The sequence below is a fragment of the Triticum aestivum genome, chromosome 5A (assembly GCF_018294505.1).
Source record: "Triticum aestivum cultivar Chinese Spring chromosome 5A, IWGSC CS RefSeq v2.1, whole genome shotgun sequence".
In the NCBI taxonomy this organism is placed as follows: domain Eukaryota; kingdom Viridiplantae; phylum Streptophyta; class Magnoliopsida; order Poales; family Poaceae; genus Triticum; species Triticum aestivum.
The window spans coordinates 64528855-64547969 of NC_057806.1; positions in this window are offsets into that span (position 1 = coordinate 64528855).

Below are 19115 nucleotides of genomic sequence, written 5' to 3' on the forward strand. Positions count from 1 at the left end.
ACGAGTTCTGCGGGCCTCCTTCTCAAGAACCCAACCAAGACGACCGCGATCTAGCTGGTACGTCGGAGAAACCCAGTTGCAACAGGAGTCGTCTGGCGTTCAGTCCTCAGGAGACGCCTCTAGCTGCCACCTTCACCGAGCCTCAGATAGCTGAGGTGCAAAATATTATCAGCCCCAACACACTCAATAAGGCGGTCTGTGAGCAGAACTCGGTCCCATTACAGCAGATCAAGAAGAAGGGCCCGAAACGAAAGACTAAAAAGGGCGCCGGTGCGAGCCAGCCGACACCAAGTACGATCCGTCCTCAGGACGGGCCACCTTCACCTAAGGATATCTCGAGGAGGGTGCATGTGGCGAGTAGGGCGATGCTACCAACAAATATGCTCAATGCTGCAACCGGTGCTATGCGGAGTCTGCACGACAGTGTTCTTTCTTTGGAGAAGCGGCGTCTCAGAGAGAATGATGTGGCATACCCGGTTTTCGTGGTCAAGGTGTCAGAGGGCAAGGGCTTTGTGGATGGCGCCATCGGGGGTATGATCGTCCTGCGGTTTGATGACATCTTTGCTATGTTTAACCTTCATCCGCTGCACTACACCTTCGTTCGGCTGTTTTCGCTGAGTATGGAGATGAGGATCATTAGAGACAAGACGCCGGACATCGTGATAGTCGACCCCTTCTACATGCGTGCCAAGCTCTTGGGCAGCGTTGGGGACCGCCAAGTCACGAGTTCACACCTTGAAGGCGTCAGTCTGGCAAACCCAGATAAGGATAACTTCCTCGTGGCTTACTTTCCCGAGTAAGTCATCCCTTAACCGCCCCGTAACATATGATTTCTTAGATTTCGATCGTTCTTTTTTGGGATAATTAGATTTATGCCCCTAGTTGTGTCCCACTCGTCTGTTTTACCCCTAATTTCCAAAAGTCACCGGTTTTGTCCAAGTCACTTTGCTCCTCTTATGCTTTCGCCCTTTGACCGTCAGTTTGAAAACTTCATAACTAATTCATACTAAATCAGAAAAATGCAAATGAGATACCAAAATGTTCAGAAAAGCATCACCTATATGTTAGTGTCATTTGCATTCATGAAAAAAGTGTTGGAAAGTGCACATCCAAGTTTTATCTCTTTTGATACTACCATGAATAGTAAAATCTAGAAACATTCAAAAAAATTCAAAAAAAATATGGTGGCAAAGAACGACAAATGTTCTAAATGCTTGCCAAGTTTCATCAGGAAACAACATTCATGAAAGTCGTGGCGAGAAAATAATCTATTTTTGAGTGTTGATTTTTTTTGCTGGGGCACCCACGGATGTCATTCCCTGATGAAACTTGGCAAGCACTTAAAACATTTGTCATTCTTTGCCACCAAATTTGTTTTTTAATTTTTTTAATTTTTTTATATTTTACTATTCATGGTGGTAGCATAAGAGCTAAAACTCGGATGGGCACTTTCGAACACTTTTTTCATGAATGCAAATGACACTAACATATTGGTGATGTTTGTCTGAACATTTTGGTATCTTATTTGCATTTTTTTGATTTAGTATGAATTAGTTATGAAGTTTTCAAACTGACAGTCAAACAGTCAAAGGGCGAAAGCATAAGAGGAGCAAAGTGACTTGGATAGAAGCGGTGACTTTTGGAAATTAGGGGTAAAACAGCCGAGTGGGACACAACTAGGGGCATAAATCTAATTATCCCTTCTTTTTTTTCTAACATTCCGTGTTCTGTGTAGCGACACACATTGCACACTCATCCTCTTAAGCCCAAAATATTCCATGGCCATGTATTTCGACCCGAACCGTGACTCCAAGATGGACTACACAAATATCAAGAAAGTTCTTGATGATGTTCTCCCCGGCTACGCCAAATCTGGAGGCACCTTCACCAGGCCAGTTCGTAGGTACGGCAGGCATGTGTTCGGCCACAATACGATGTTCTCCTATGCCAAGCAGCCGCCTGGTAGTCAGAAGGATGCCTACTACGCCCTCCATCACATGCGGACAATCGTACGGGACCATCATCACCTTCTGCTACCAGATAATCTCAAAGATTGGGCCGCAAGCTTGTCGGCAATCTAGGACGCGGACATCAGACAAGAATTCTTTCGCATCCAGTCGGAGTTTGTGGACATCATCCATCAAGATGTCCTTCATACCTCGGGGCAGTTCTACCTCAGATATCAACCATCCAACAGTGAGATAGACGGAACGCTACAAATGCAGGCTGACAACGCCCGTGATTTCATGACCATCACGACATACGACGGCTTCATCCACGCTCCGGTCCCATGAGTCGAGTCGAAAGTAGTGATGCTATGTGTAGTTCTGAAACATTGATTGGCTCATGTTGTAATTAAACTTTAATGAATTGTATGTCTCTTGGTTTGGATAGTCGTTCAACTTAGATGTAATCGATGCTATTTATTAGTAGGACCATGAATCGTGCTACTAATGTCTTGTTTTTCTCTTTCGATCCTTTTGTCGCATACTTATATATTGCTTATGTATTGTCTGTTGTTTGGCTTGTGCATAGAGATGACGTCGTATGTCGTGTACAAGCGTAAGGTTCCCGGAGTCTACGACGACTGGGAGGAGTGTCGGAAACAGGTTCACCGTTTCAGCGGTAACAATTACAAAGGGTACACCACTAGGGCGGAGGCAGAATATAGATACACCCGCTATCTAGCGGGAGAGAGGAGGGAGCGTTGGAGGAACCGGATGAAGACCAGTTTCATTGCGATGATGCTCACCGTGATGACCGCAACTCTCTTCTATGTGATGGTAGTTTAGATGCTCGATATCGACTTGTAATGTGAAGACAAACTCGATACTCGCGGTCTCGAGACTTGTAATTTTTTATCTTTGTTTGGTCTTTTGAATTCGGAAACTAATATGATGAATTCTATTCAGAGACTAATATTCTATTGTATTCGATGAATCTGCTATTGCTGTGTGCTGCTGTCTATATTCTGTCCAATAATATATTTTGTAACCTGTGCAAAAATCATAAAAGTAAAAAAATAAAACCTAATATTCATACTAATGGCGCATCACCTCAAAGTGCGCCATTAGTATGCCAAAGGATACTAATGGCGCATCACTACAAAGTGCGCCATTAGTATGCCAAAGGATACTAATGGCGCATCACCCCACAGTGCGCCATTAGTATGCCAAAGCACATGGTTAAATATGGCCCCCCGGGAGGCATACTAATGGCGCATTGTGTTCTATACTAATGGCGCACCAGTGGTGCGCCATTAGTAAAAAATACTAGTGGCGTGGTACTAGTGGCGCACCAGTAGTGCGCCATTAGTAGGCAAAACTGGTGCGCCACTCGTAGACCTTTTCCTAGTAGTGATTGGTGCTGCATCTTGCTAAACAGCTTTCCTCACCCGCGCAAAAGCAGGTCATGAGGCTTGTTAATGCGGCCATTGTTCTTGGTTTTTCCTGGCCGAGATGTCTGGCGAGCCATTCGTCTCGGACGCTGTGTTTAAAAGCTGCTAAGGCTTCGGCGTCCGGACAATCGACTATTTGGTTCTTTTTAGTAAGAAACCTGTTCCAGAGTTTTCGGGCTGACTCTCCGGGCTGTTGAGTTATATGACTTAAATCATCTGCATCCGGTGGTCGGACATAGGTCCCTTGAAAATTTGCCCGAAAGGCGTCCTCGAGCTCTTCCCAACTTCCAATAGTGTTTTCGGGGAGGCTTTTGAGCCAATGCCTGGCTGGCCCTTTGAGCTTGAGGGGTAGGTACTTGATGGCGTGGAGATCATCTCCTCGAGCCATGTGGATGTGGAGGATGTAGTCCTCAATCCAGACCCTAGGGTTTGTTGTTCCGTCGTATGCCTCTATGTTTACGGGTCTGAATCCCGCTGGAAATTCATGGTCCAGCACCTCATCAGTGAAACATAGGGGGTGTGCGGCACCCCCGTATTTGGGTGTGCCGTGGTGTTCGGATGTTTGTTTTGTTGCATTGCTTGCAAGAGCGTGCTTTCATGGCCCGTAGATAGATCTGGTTGGGCCATCTCTTTGATGCGAGTCCTCGTGTGGATCGCGTGCTGGCTTGTGTGCGGCATCGTTTGCCGCTCTATGTTGGCCATGAGGTCGTCTATCCGACTGGATGGCTGCTTTGTTTTTTGATTGCGGGGGCTCTAAGGCCTCCTCATCAAATTCGGGCAGTAGCTTACGCTTCGGGTAGCTCTTTGTGCGGCAACTGCCGCCATATTTGTCTGCGGCGTTGAGTACTTTGCTCCATCTGATTCTGAGTGCATCTTTCGCAGTCTTGAGCTTCCGCTTCTGCTTTTTCAGGCTACGCGCAGTAGCGACGAGCCTTTTATGGAGGTTCTTCTGCTCCAGGAACTTGTCCGGCGTGAGGTCATCCGGGCTGTTATCTTCGCCGGGGACGGGTTGTTTCGTTTGATTATCCGTGTCGCCCTGGTCGGACGGTTGTTCAATGCCATGCTCATCTTCCGCCGATTTATCCTGCTCTATCGCTGGGTCCGTATGACCACTATTTCTATCGAGACGGGGTTTGGAGAGGCGCTTACACTGCCGCTTTGACTGCTTTTCTAGGGAACGATCCTTCGGTGCTTCCTTCCGTTCCTCGTCGTCGCTTCCTTTTGGTGTGTCCACCATGTATACTTCGTGGGATGAGATGGCTGTCCAGTGCCGTCTAGATGCTGGTTCCTGTTCATCTCCTGGATCGTCGTCCATACCATCGATGCCTTCGGAGTCGAAGTCGAGCACGTCGGTCAAATCATCAACAGTGGCTATGATGTGGGTGGTGGGTGGGCGTCGAATTTCTTCGTCGTCCGCATCCCAATCCTACCAGTCATAATCTGGCCCGGACTCTCCTAACAAAGAGAGAGACCTTAGTGAATTCAGTATGTCGCCGAAGGGCGAGTGCTGAAAGATATCCGCGGCGGTGAACTCCATGATCGGCGCCCAATCGGATTCGATTGGCAGGGGCGCGGGTGGTTCAGAGTCCGGAGGAGAGTTCGGCAATGTGGAGTCACGGGCCTCGCGAAGGGTAAGGTTGGTATTCGGCCCGATCACCGTTGAGGCTGCAGCCTCCGCGGCGGGGTCTAACCACCCGCCCTCAGAGCGGATGCAGGTGCGGTCTCCAGGACACCATTCGGCGGCAGAGCTAGATCATGCCCATCGTGACAGTGCAACGCACTCGGTCGAGGCTCGAATCCGTCGAAGATTAAGTCTCCGAGGATGTCGGCCGTGTAGTTCAAACTCCCAAACCTGATCTGACGGCCAGGGGCATAGCTTTCAATCTGCTCCAGATGGCCAAGTGAATTGGCCCGCAGTGCAAAGCCGCCGAATACAAAAATCTACCTGGGGAGAAAAGTCTCACCCTGGACTGCATCGCTAACGATGATCGAAGGTGCCATCAAGCCTGATGGTGATGACACAGAGGAACTCTCAATGAAAGCACCAATGTCGGTGTCAAAACCGGCGGATCTCGGGTAGGGGGTCCCGAACTGTGCGTCTAGGCGGATGGTAACAGGAGACAAGGGACACGATGTTTTTACCCAGGTTCAGGCCCTCTCGATGGAGGTAAAACCCTACTCCTGCTTGATTAATATTGATGATATGGGTAGTACAAGAGTAGATCTACCACAAGACCAGAGAGGCTAAACCCAAGAAGCTAGCCTATGGTATGATTGTTGTTGTTGTTGTGTCCTACGGACTAAACCCTCCGGTTTATATAGACACCGGAGGGGGCTAGGGTTACACAGAGTCGGTTACAAGGAAGGAGATCTACATATCCGTATTGCCAATCTTGCCTTCGACGCCAAGGAGAGTCCCATCCGGACACGGGACGAAGTCTTCAATCTTGTATCTCCATAGTCCAACAGTCCGGCCAAAGGTCATAGTCCGGCCGTCCGGACACCCCCTATTCCAGGACTCCCTCATCTATTTTTTGAATATTTCAGAGTTTCGCAGAAAAAGAATATCAAACGGAGTCCAAACGGAATGAAACCTTCGGGAACGTGATTTTCGGAATGAACATGATCCAGAGCACTTGGACCCTACGTCAAGAAAGCTACCAGGAAGCCACGAGGTAGGGTAGCGCGCCTTCCCCCTGGGCGTGCCCTCCACCCTCATGGGCCCCATGTTGCTCCACCGACGTACTCCTTCCTCCTATATATACCTACATACCCCCAAACGATCAGATATGGAGCCAAAAAATCTAATTCCACCACCGCAACCTTCTGTACCCACGAGATCCCATCCTGGGGCCTGTTCCGGAGCTCCGTCGGAGGAGGCATCGATCACGGAGGGCTTCTACATCAACACCATAGCCTCTCCGATGAAGTGTGAGTAGTTTACCTCAGACCTTCGGGTCCATAGTTATTAGCTAGATGGCTTCTTCTCTCTTTTTGGATCTCAATACAATGTTCTCCCCCTCTCTTTTGGAGATCTATTCGATGTAATCTTCTTTTGCGGTGTGTTTGTTGAGACCGATGAATTGTGGGTTTATGATCAAGTTTATCTATGAACAATATTTGAATCTTCTCTGAATTCTTTTATGTATGATTGGTTATCTTTGCAAGTCTCTTTGAATTTTCAGTTTGGTTTGGCCTACTAGATTGATCTTTCTTGCAATGGGAGAAGTGCTTAGCTTTGGGTTCAATGTTGCGGTGTCCTTTCCCAGTGACAGTAGGGGCAGCAAGGCACATATTGTATTGTTGCCATCGAGGATAACAAGATGGTTTTTTATCTTATTGCATGAATTTATCCCTCTACATCATGTCATCTTGCTTAAAGCGTTACTCTGTTCTTATGAACTTAATACTCTAGATGCATGCTGGATAGCGGTCGATGTGTGGAGTAATAGTAGTAGATGCAGGCAGGAGTCGGTCTACTTGTCTCGGACGTGATGCCTATATACATGATCATACCTAGATATTCTCATAACTATGCTCAATTCTATCAATTGCTCAACGGTAATTTGTTCACCCGCCGTAAAATACTTATGCTCTTGAGAGAAGCCACTAGTGAAACCTATGGCCCCCGGGTCTATTTTCCATCATATTAATCTTCCAACACTTAGTTATTTCCATTGCTTTTATTTTACTTTGCATCGTTATCATAGAAATACCAAAAATATTATCTTATCATATCTATCAGATCTCACTCTCGTAAGTGACCGTGTAGCAATTGACGACCCCTTATCGCATTGGTTGCGAGGATTTATTTGTTTCTGTAGGTGCGAGGGACTCGTGCGTAGCCTCCTACTACATTGATACCTTGGTTCTCAAAAACTGAGGGAAATACTTATGCTACTTTGTTGCATCACCCTTTCCTCTTCAAGGGAAAACCAACGCATTGCTGAAGAGGTAACAATGGACTCCGCGTCCCCCCTGCTGAAGTCGACCGCGTCCTCGCCCTCATCCTCGTCCTTGGCGCCGCCCTCAAGGTTGTAGTACTCGTAGTAGTGGCTGCACCAGAGCTCGCGTTGGTACTCCACCATTTCCTCAACGGACAGACTCTTCTCTACCTCGACCTCGGCCACGCGCAACTCCTCCTCCCGGCGCTCCTCGATCTCCGCCGCCTCCTGCATCTCTAGCTCCAACTTGGTGACATCATGAGGAAGCAGGTGCTCCATGTCCACCGCCGCCTTTTTGGACGTGGGTTGCATGCTGGAGTTTGAGGTGGCCTGGAATATCTTGGCGTGTGCATCCTTGATCTTGGCGTGGATGGCCCCGACCCGGGCCAGCGCGACATCAGCGGCACGGACGGCAGCTCAAGCGCTCTCGGCGTTTGCAGCCGCTGTCGCGGCAGCAGCTGCCGTCTCGGCTACTGCAGCTGCCCTGTTGGCTGCCGCAGACGCCCTCTCGGCAGAAGCGGCCGCGCTCAATGCGGATGCGGCGGCACTCTCGGCGTAGGCGGCCGCGCTCTCGGTGCAGGCGGCGGCGCTCGGGGGGATGCGACCATCGTACGGGCCTTCACGAAGCGTTTCCATGGCCTCATCTTTGCAAGAAGGGGGTGCGGGAATGGGGATCGAGATTCGTGGATTCGGGGGTTGCCGGCACTAGAACAGACGAGCCGGCGAAGCTTAAGGAGGGAGACTTAAATAGACCCAAATATTTTCATCGCAATTGGTTCCTAGAAAACAACTGTGTGTGATGTTGTAGATATTTTTTATTAGCTGTGAAAGACGAATTTGGAGTAAAATGGCAACGGATTGTGTTTTAAATGTACGAGAAATTTTGTAGCACTAATACAACTGTCATGTCAAATTTTGGAAAATTTCAGGGGTCATTTGACCTTTTAAAACATTTAAGTGATTTTCTAGCCATTTAATGACCGTAATTGAAATTTGAACTACATGTACATGCAACAGCGAACCATAACGGTTTGAGAACTCATATTTTGTGTACTTGTGTGCGATTTAATTCCATGTGCAGTAAATTGGAAGGAATTTTCGAACATATTGGTCTAACGGCTATGACACAATCATGCATGGAGTGACATGGCATTTTAATTCCAAAAAATTAAAAAATATCCGACACACATGAAACCTTGGTTGATGTAATGTCATGCCACCAAGATGATGTGTTAAAATATTTGGCATGTTTGATGAAAGTTTGGACACATACCCCTCACAAATCAGAGCAACTCACTAGAAGGCTCATGATTTCGAGATTGAACAATGCATGTTTGATGACGAAAGGGAGATAGCTTCCTCTTACGGCCTTCAATTTTTTTCTACGTTTAAAGTGCACTACTACAACTGTAATGTGAAATTTTGGAAAATTCTAGGGGTCATTTGACCTTTTAAAGACATTTATGTGATTTTTTTTTGCCATTTCATGACCGTAATTCAAATTTGAACTACATCTACATGCAACGGCTAACCATAACGGTTTGAAAAATCATATTTATGTACTTGTGTGCGAGTTAATTCTATGTGTAGTAAATTAGAAGGAATTTTCAAACATATTTGTCTCACGACATGAACACATGCATACGTATGCATGGAGTGACATGGCATTTTAATTCCAAAAAATTAAAAAATTATCAGAAAAACATGGAACCTTACTTGATGTAATGTCATGCCACCAAGATGATGTGGTAGAAAAATTGGCATGCGTGAGAAAGTTTGGACACACACCCCTCAGAAACCAGAGCAAATCAGTAGAAAGCTCGTGGTTCTGAGATGGAACAATGCATGTGTGATGATGGACGGGAGATAACTTACTCTTACGGCCTTCAATTTTTTTCTACGTCTAACATGCACTACTACAACTGTACTGTGAGATTTTGGAAAATTCTAGGGGTCATTTGACCTTTTAAAGACATTTAAGTGATTTTATAGCCATTTAGTGACCGCAATTCAAATTTGAACTACATCTATATGCAACGCCTAACCATAACGGTTTGAAAAATCATATTTGTGTACTTGTGTGCGAGTTAATTCCATGTGCAGTAAATTAGAAGGAATTTTCAAACATATTGGTCTCACGACATGGGCACATGCATACGTATGCATGGAGTGCCATGGCGTTTTAATTCCAAAAAATTAAAAAATGATCAGAAAAACATGAAACCTTGCTTGATGTAATGTCATGCCACCAAGATGATGTGGTAAAAAAATTTGGCATGTGTGACGAAAATTTGGACACAGACCCCTCACAAACCGAAGAAACTCACTAGAAGGCTCGTGGTTCCGAGAGGGAACAATGCATGTTTGATGACGAACAGGAGATAGCTTCCTCTTACGGCTTTCAAAATTTATTCTACGTTTAACGTGCACTACTACAACTGTACTGTGAGATTTTGGAAAATTCTAGGGGTCATTTGACCTTTTAAAGACATTTAAGTGATTTTATAGCCATTTAGTGACCGCAATTCAAATTTGAACTACACCTACATGCAACGGCTAATCATAACGGTTTGAAAAACCATATTTGTGTACTTGTGTGTGAGTTAATTCCATGTGCAGTAAATTAGAAGGAATTTTCAAACATATTGGTATCACGGCATGGGCACATGCATGGAGTGCCATGGCATTTTAATTCCAAAAAAATAAAAAATGATCAAAAGAACATGAAACCTCGCTTGATTTAATGTCATGCCACCAAGATGATGTGGTAAAAAAATTGGACTGTTTGACGAAAGTTTGGACACACACCCCTCACAAACCGGAGCAACTCACTAGAAGGTTCATCATTCCGAGAGGGAACAATGCATGTTTGATGATGAACGGAAGATAACTTCCTCTTACGCCTTTCTACATTTAACGTGCACTAATAGAACTGTCATGTGCAAATTTGGAAAATTTTAGGTGTCATTTGACCTTTTAAAGACATTTAAGTGATTTTCTAGCAATTTAATGGCCGTAATTCAAATTTGAACTACATCTACATGCAACGCCTAACAATAACGGTTTGAAAGATCATATTTTCGTGTACTTGTGTGCGAGTTAAAAAATCATCAGACGATATAAATATCTGGTGTTCAAAAAAATGTAAAGATCTGGCAAGACAACAGGCCCCCACATGATTGGCACTCTATCTCGCAGCTCGAGGTTTGGTAGGTGAGTGGTGAGGATCATTAATCAGACACGGTTATGTATTGGAAACCATCAGCTATTATGTTTACACACTGATTTTGCTGCGGGAATCGTGTGTGATTCTGTCGGTGTACAAAAAGAGGGGTGCGTTTTTGTACCCCTATACCTGTGCACGGGCAGTCGGAGCCGCGCCTATGGTCACGCCAAGCAGAACAGGGGAGGTGAGCCAAGGTAAGTCCAAAGCCCAAGATAATAAGAGCAACGCCAAGGCCAAGACCACAAAGAGCAGAGGGACGAAGCAGGTTCCCCCGGCAAGACCCTTGCTGGCACAGCTCGCCCTGCAACAACAGAGCGGGCCACCCTTGAGCCCACGGTCTCCAACATCACGTTGGGCCAGGGCTCGGGAGGCACCTCCGTGGTGGCATGCAGATCTCTGTGAAGACATATTCAAGATCTGATGAGGATTAGAAGACGATGATCCTCGGCAAGATCCTTGCCGAGGAAGGCCACCAGACCCCCGGCAAGGGCCTTGCCGGGGACGACAGCGCGCCATGGCAAGACCCTTGACGGGACACCTGGCAAGGCCCTCACCAAAGACGCTAGAAGGGCCACCGCTAGGCCCATGCCAACAAAGCTTCCATTGCCATTCACATGCAGCTGCCAGCCCAACCAGCTGGGCGGGCACCTGCGTGGCAACATGCAGCTCCCAGGCCAACTCATCGAGCGCCTGCGTGGTGGCATGCAAATCTTTGTGAAGGCTCCGCCACTGCGCCACCTCAGCTGCGTGCCTGCCTACATGGCACCACGCGCCTCACTGGCCAGGGCGCGTGTCACAGAGAGGAGGAGCGGTGACGGACGGGACGGGCCTCTCCCCCGTCCCCAATAAAGCAAGGGGACACCTAAGCTACGCATTAAATGTGTCTTGTCCTGTAATACGAGCGATAAGCTCAGGGCACTGTACGCCTTTCCACCGCCTGTGTGCCACTGTGGCAGCCCCTTCTGACTATAAAACGAGGCCCATGGCATACTGGAGAAGGATTCGGCTCTTTCGAACCACGCACTGACCACAGCTAGTTCGAGAGCTCAAGAACTCTCTGAAATACACCCACCAAAGCAGGACTAGGGTTTTACGCATCCTCGTGGCCCGAACTTGGGTAAACGATCCTTGTGCTATCTACTAGCCCTACTCTTCTCACAACCCCGCGCCCCGACAACTGTAGTAGGGATTCTTGTGATCCCATGGGTGTCGTTCCACACCGACATCTTTGGTGCGCTAGGTATGGGGCGCAATTGTGAGAATCTGGTCTAGTAGTTAGCCTAGTAGTTCTTCGTCGCCATGGCTCCTAAGAAGAAGACGGCCATGGCGATTGGCTCGTTGGGAGCTGAACGGCCCATGCCGGTGTGGACGAGCAGTGGACCGGTCGCGGACAGGACCCGGGCCGCGGTCCGCGAGCACCAGCATTGCCCAGGTAGTCAGAGCCTGGCGAGCGGTGTCGTTCGCGCGCCAGACGACCGGCCGTACGTCGCCAGCTCCAAAGACGGAGCCGGGCCCCCCGTAGGCGGCGTGGGGCCCTTCAGGGGTGTCGATGCGTGCTACCTCTTGAGCACTGCATTGGTTTTTCCTTGAAGAGGAAAGGGTGATGCAGCACAGTAGCGTAAGTATTTCCCTCAGTTTTTGAGAACCAAGGTATCAATCCAGTAGGAGGCTACGCGCGAGTCCCTCGCACCTGCACAATACAAAACAATCCTCGCAACCAACGCGATAAGGGGTTGTCAATCCCTTCACGGTCACTTACGAGAGTGAGATCTGATAGATATGATTGGATAATATTTTTGGTATTTTTGTGATAAAGATGCAAAGTAAAATAAAAGCAAAGTAAAAAAGCAAAGGAATTAACGAAGTGTTAGAAGATTAATATGATGAAGATAGACCCGGGGGCCATAGGTTTCACTAGTGGCTTCTCTCAAGAGCATAAGTATTTTACGGTGGGTGAACGAATTACTGTTGAGCAATTGACACAATTGAGCATAGTTATGAGAATATCAAGGTATGATCATGTCTATAGGCATCACGATCGAGACAAGTAGACCGACTCCTGCCTGCATCTACTACTATTACTCCACTCATCGACCGCTATCCAGCATGCATCTAGAGTATTAGGTTCATGAAAACAGAGTAACGCCTTAAGCAAGATGACATGATGGAGAGGGATAAACTCATGCAATATGATAAAAAAACCACCTTGTTATCCTCGATGGAAAAAATACAATACGTGCCTTGCTGCCCCTACTGTCACTAGGAAAGGACACTGCAAGATTGAACCCAAAGCTAAGCACTTCTCCCATTGCAAGAAAGATCAATCTAGTAGGCCAAACCAAACTGATAATTCGAAGAGACTTGCAAAGATAACCAGTCATACATAAAAGAATTCAGAGAAGATTCAAATAATGTTCATAGATAATCTTGATCATAAACCCACAATTCATCGGTCTCAACAAACACATCGCAAAAAGAAGATTACATCGAATAGATCTCCACGAGAGAGGGGGAGAACATTGTATTGAGATCCAAAAAGAGAGAAGAAGCCATCTTGCTACTAACTATGGACCCGAAGGTCTGAAGTAAACTACTCACACTTCATCGAAGAGGCTATGGTGTTGATGTAGAAGCCCTCCGTGATGGATGCCCCCTCCGGCGAAGCTCCGGAACAGGCGCCAAGATGGGATCTCGTGGGTACAGAAGGTTGCGGTGGTGGAATTAGGTTTTTGGCTCCGTATCTGATCGTTTGGCGGTATGTAGGTATATATAGGAGGAAGGAGTACGTCGGTGGAGCAACAGGGGGCCCACGAGGATGAAGGGCACCCCCCTACCTCGTGGATTCCTCTTTTGTTTCTTGACGTAGGGTCCAAGTCTCCCGGATCATAATCTTCACAAAAATCACGTTCCTGATGGTTTCATTCCGTTTGGACTGCGTTTGATATTCCTTTACTGCGAAACTCTGTAATAGGCAAAAAAACAGCAATTCTGGGCTGGGCCTCCGGTTAATAGGTTAGTCCCAAAAATAATATAAAAGTGGATAATAAAGCCCAATAATGTCCAGAACCGTAGATAATATAGCATGGAGTAATCAAAAATTATAGATACGTTGGAGACGTATCATTGCGCCACCTCCGGGCAGCGTAACGACCTCCAAGACGCCCACACCGGTGACCACCGTGCACTCTTCCCATGGTGTGCGCACCGAGCAGCGTCACCACGTTGGTGACCCTGGGCACCGCCATGGTAAGAGCCCTGTGACTCATCCGCAAGATGAAGGGGTTCAGCACGCTCGCCGAAGCACTGGCGAAAATGGCACACAGCCGCTGGGTTGTAATGGAGCTCCTTCTAACATAGTTAGAAGTCGAAGCGCACCGTGATCCATGCAGCTGTCGCCGCCGCCCATGCCAGCGGAAGCTTTGGCGCACGCGCAGCTGCTCCTCGACTTCCCTCCTACTGTGGAGAAGCTCAACGAGTGGAGGGCCACCATCCGGAGCCTCGTCGCCATCGCAAACAAAGACGATCCGTGATTGGCGGGGCCCTCGGGTCGGCGCTCCACCAAACCACAACATGCTGGTGCTAGGAGGACCGGGGGAGCTGCGGCCATGGTGCACTCTCCTCCTCCTCGCCAGCCATCGTGGGCGTCGGCCACTACTAGGAAAAGGGCTATAGATAATGTGGACACTAATGGCGCACTAGACATGTGGTGCGCCACTCCTACATAGCAGTGGCCCACCATGTGTTGGTGCGCCATTAGTGTGAAAGACACTAATGGCGCACCACACCCATGGTGCGCCACTACGAACATATTTTTTTCCCAAAAATACTAATGGCGCACCAGGGTACGGTGCGCCATTACTAGTATTAACTAGTAATGGCGCACCACTCACCCCGTGCGCCACTACTATCATTTTTTTTGGAAAACTACTAATGGCGCACCACCAGCTAGTGCGCCATTAGTAACCTGGGACTAGCTAGATATTTTGGACAGCCACCTACACACTCACTTTCCCCACTTCATTCTCTCCACCTCCTCCTCCAAGCTTGTCTCGGCTGCCTCCTCCTCCTCACCTCTTTTGCACCATAGATTCATCCAAATTAAGTGGTTAAATTACCTTTTTTGATAGGTAAGTAAGTAAGGGGAAAGCTTTCTTTATGTTGTAGATCTACTTTTTTCTCCCTCCAACAATGTGCACATGCACTTTTTATGGCCTAGCTAGATCTCTGTATGTTTGTGGTGTTGCATATGTTTGTGGTGTTGCATATATGTTTGTGTTTGCAGGTACCGGTATTTGAAATGCGATAGTTTCCAATATTTTGCCGGAATGTTGATTCATTTCCGCGTCGGTGAGAATTTGGCACTATGCATTCTTTTTGGTCCTATTTTTAGGCAAAGTCATGCCAAATTTTTTCTTGGTTCTAAAATATTTTTTTGCTCTACCCCGCAGGGGACCATGGTCCGCACGATGACCGAAGGCATAGTGAATAGGTTTTTGAGCTCCGCAAAGGCCGAGATGCTTCAAAAGAACGAGACGGAGATAAGATGTCCAAGTCGAAGATGCAAGCTGAAGAGCCTTATTGTGGACCCGGATTCCGGGCAGGTGCAGGACAACCTGCTCTGGCATGGTTTCATGGATGGCTATCGGTGGCAAGGTGATGAAGATGACTATGAAGTCGTCCATGGGGGCCGTGCAAGAAATGAGGAAGGGCAGCAAGAAAACCACCGCGGCGAGGGCGGGCGAGAAGACGAAGAATCTCCAGGACATGATCATGACGGTGATGCTGTACACAGTCATCATGTAGAAGATGCCGGACATGATGATGAGGAAGATCAAGACGAAGGGCATGATCATGAAGATGAAGATGCCGGAGCAGACGACGATGGACCATCGATGGGCTGGGTGCAGGACCCTCATATTCAAGAGCTGCTTCTCAAGCAGACGGATAACGCAAGAGCTGCCGCCCGAGAGAAAGCCAAGCTAGATCAACTGCAGATAGACGCGGTTACTCCATTGTATGAAGGATGCAGGCCCGAGGATACCCGCCTGAAAGTAACGCTCATGGCTCTGGAGATGAAGGTAAAACACAAAATGACAGACGCATGCTTGGACGAGAACATGTCATTCTAGCACGAACGTGTTCCCAAGGGGAACAAGTGCCCGACCAGTTTCAAGGAGGCGAAGAAAATCATGTGTCCTCTGGATTTACCGCATGTGAAATACCATGTGTGCATGAACAATTTCATCATTTATCGGGACGAGCACGCCGAGTCTACCTTATGTCCGGTGTGCGGCATCACTCGATACAAGAAGAGGAAGAAAGCTCCTCGAAAAGTGGTGCGGTACTTTCCGATCACTCCTCGTCTGCAGCGGTATTTCGTGGACCCTAAGGTAGCAAAGCTCCTGGCACGCGGATAGGGAGGAGAAGAAGCGAGAAGATGACGCAAATGATCCGGGGATAAATAAAAAAGACAAGATGCTGAGTCACCCTAAGGATGGGTGCCAGTGGCAAGCGTTGAACTTCGAACACCCAGAATTTGGGAAGGATCCAAGGAACATCGTGCTGGGTGCGAGCACCGATGGAGTCAATCCATTTGGCAGCCAGAGAAGCACACATAGCACCTGGCCTGTGTTTGTGTGGATGTACAACCTTCCCCCCTGGTTGTGCATGAAGAGGAAGTACATTCACATGAGTATGCTAATTGAAGGGCCGAAACAACCAGGGAATGACATCAATCTGTATCTGGGGCTGCTGAAAGAGGAGCTAGACACACTATGGAAAACGCCAGCAAATACGTGGGACGCCGCAGAGAAAGAATATTTCCCTATGAGAGCCGCACTGCTCACGATGGTGCATGACTATCTCGGTTACGGATATGTCGCGGGGCAGGTGGTCCACGGATTTTCCGGATGCGTCAGGTGAATGGATGACACAACGTATCACCAGCTAGGTAGAGATCCCTGGTCTTCGAAAAGCGTGTTCATGGGACATCGAAGGTGGCTTCGCGACGATGACCCGTGGAGAAAACGCAAGGATCTGTTCGATGGTGAAAGTGAACCCCGAAGACGCCCGCGTACGAGGAGCGGTGAGGAAATAGACGAGTTATTGATAAATTGGAAAGATTGCCCACTGCCGGGAAAGAAGCAAAAGGCGCCAGAGCCGGGAAAGAAGCAAAAGGCGCCAGAGCCGCTGTTGAAGGTATGGAAAACGAGGTCTGTTTTCTAGGACTTGCCGTACTGGAAGATCCACCATGTGCCTCACTGCCTTGATGTCAAGCATATCACGAAGAATGTGTGCGAGAGTCTGCTTGGTACCCTGCTCAACATGCCAGAGAAGACCAAAGATGGGCCGAAAGCAAGGGCAGACTTGAAATCAATGGGCATCAGGGAGGAGCTTCAGACTAATGATGATGATGATGAGGCGAAGCAGGACACGGAAAGTCGTCGCAAAGGCAAAAAGGCCAAGAATACCGGAAATGACTTCCCTCCCGCGTGCTTCACTGTAAGTCAAGAGGAGATCGATCAGTTTTTCACCTGCCTCGTAGGAGTAAAACTTCCTTACGGTTACGCGGGGAAGATAAGCAGATACCTAGACTCAGCGAAGCAGAAGTTCAGCGGGATGAAGTTTCACGATTGTCACGTGCTGATGACTCAGATACTTCGAGTTGCAATCCGTGGGATCATGGACGCGCCGTCCATGAAATGCTATTTGGCCTATGCAACTTTTTCGACGTCATCTCTTGAAAGTCGGTTGGCGTGAGGCAACTCAGAAGGCTACAGGACGAGATCATGGTGATACTATGCGAGCTTGAGATGTACTTCCCGCCCGCATTCCTCGATATTATGGTGCATCTGCTGGTCCATATCATGGAGGATATCATCCAACCTGGGCCGATGTTCCTGCACAGCATGATGCCGTTCTAAAGGATGAATGGTGTCATCAAAGGATACGTTCGCAACATCTCACGTCTAGAGGGAAGCATAGCCAGGGGCTTTCTGACCGAAGAGTGCATCTCCTACTGCACGAATTATCTAGGCATCGAGAACCCCGGTGGTCTGCCCGTCAACAGGCACCTCGGCAGGCTCGTTGGATGGGGTCACCGCGAGGGTCGCCGCGAAATGCATGTCGACTTCAAGGGTCGACTTGCCGACTTTGAAAGAGCAAACCTAGTCGCGCTACAACACATAGAAGTGGTCGATCCTTGGGTGGTAGAGCACAAAACCTTTATTGAGAAGACGTACAATGACCGAGGCCAACAGAGGACGGACGGAGATGTAATCAAAGAGCACAACTCATGTTTCACGTGTTGGTTCAATAAGAAGCTTTTGTCGTACCCTTTACATGAGGATTCTTCCGCGGAAGAAAAACTCATATTCGCCTTGTCACAGGGCACCGAGCACAACCTGATGACCTATGAGGCGTACGATATCAACGGCTACACATTCTACACCGAGGGCAAGGACATGAAGAGCGATGGTTATCAGAACTCTGGGGTAACAATGGGATCTTACACCGGTAACGACAAGGACAGATACTATGGAAGGATCGAGGAGATCTGGGAGCTGAGCTACGCTGGAGAGAAGGTCCCGATGTTCCGTGTTAGATGGGCCAAGAGCGTCCTAAAAGAAGACCGGTATTTCACCACCATGGTTATACCCGAAGCCAAATCCAATACCGCGGGCGCAAACGTCACCGCGAAAAATGAGCCATGGGTACTGGCTTCCCAAGTGGACCAATGCTTCTTCATTACCGACCCGTCAAAGCCCAGTCGCGTTGTCGTGAGGAGAGGCAAAAGGAAGACCATCGGAATGGATGGAGTCGCCAATGAGCAAGACTTCGACAAGTACTGCGACCCGAAGATGGAACATGACAACGACGATGAAGTGCCATACACCACAAGAAGAAGCAGGACCACCCTACCTAAAGGACGTCCGTTCCATATAAGAACTCCATTTGCGAAAAAGAAGGGCAAGAAGATTGTGAACAGATAGCTAGCTAAGATCGATTGTGTTTCAATTGTAGCCTTCATTTCTCGATTGTAAACGTAGTCTGAATTTGTTAATATTTTTGGAACTCATGAATATTTTTAAATTTCATGGGCACTTTTTGAATTCATGAATATTTTTTCAAATTTTGATGATATTTTATCATATTCATAAATGTTTTACCAATTCATAAATGAACGCAACTAAAAATCCAAAAGAAATATTGATGATACTTTTAAATAACAAATTTGATGATATTTTCAAATAACAAATTTGATGATATCTTCAATTAAAAATAAAAAACAAATTTGATGATATTACAAAAAACAAATTTGATGATATCTTCTGTTCTAGTCCTCATGAAAATAACAAATTTCATAAAAAATAAATGAAAAAAAGTTACTAATGGCGCACCAGAGGAGGGTGCGCCATTGCTATCAGAAAAAACAAATTTGATAAAATAACAAATTCGATAAAAATAATGAAAAAAATTACTAATGGCGCACCAGAGGAGGGTGCGCCATTGCTATCAGAAAAAAGTTACTAATGGCGCACCGGAGGGT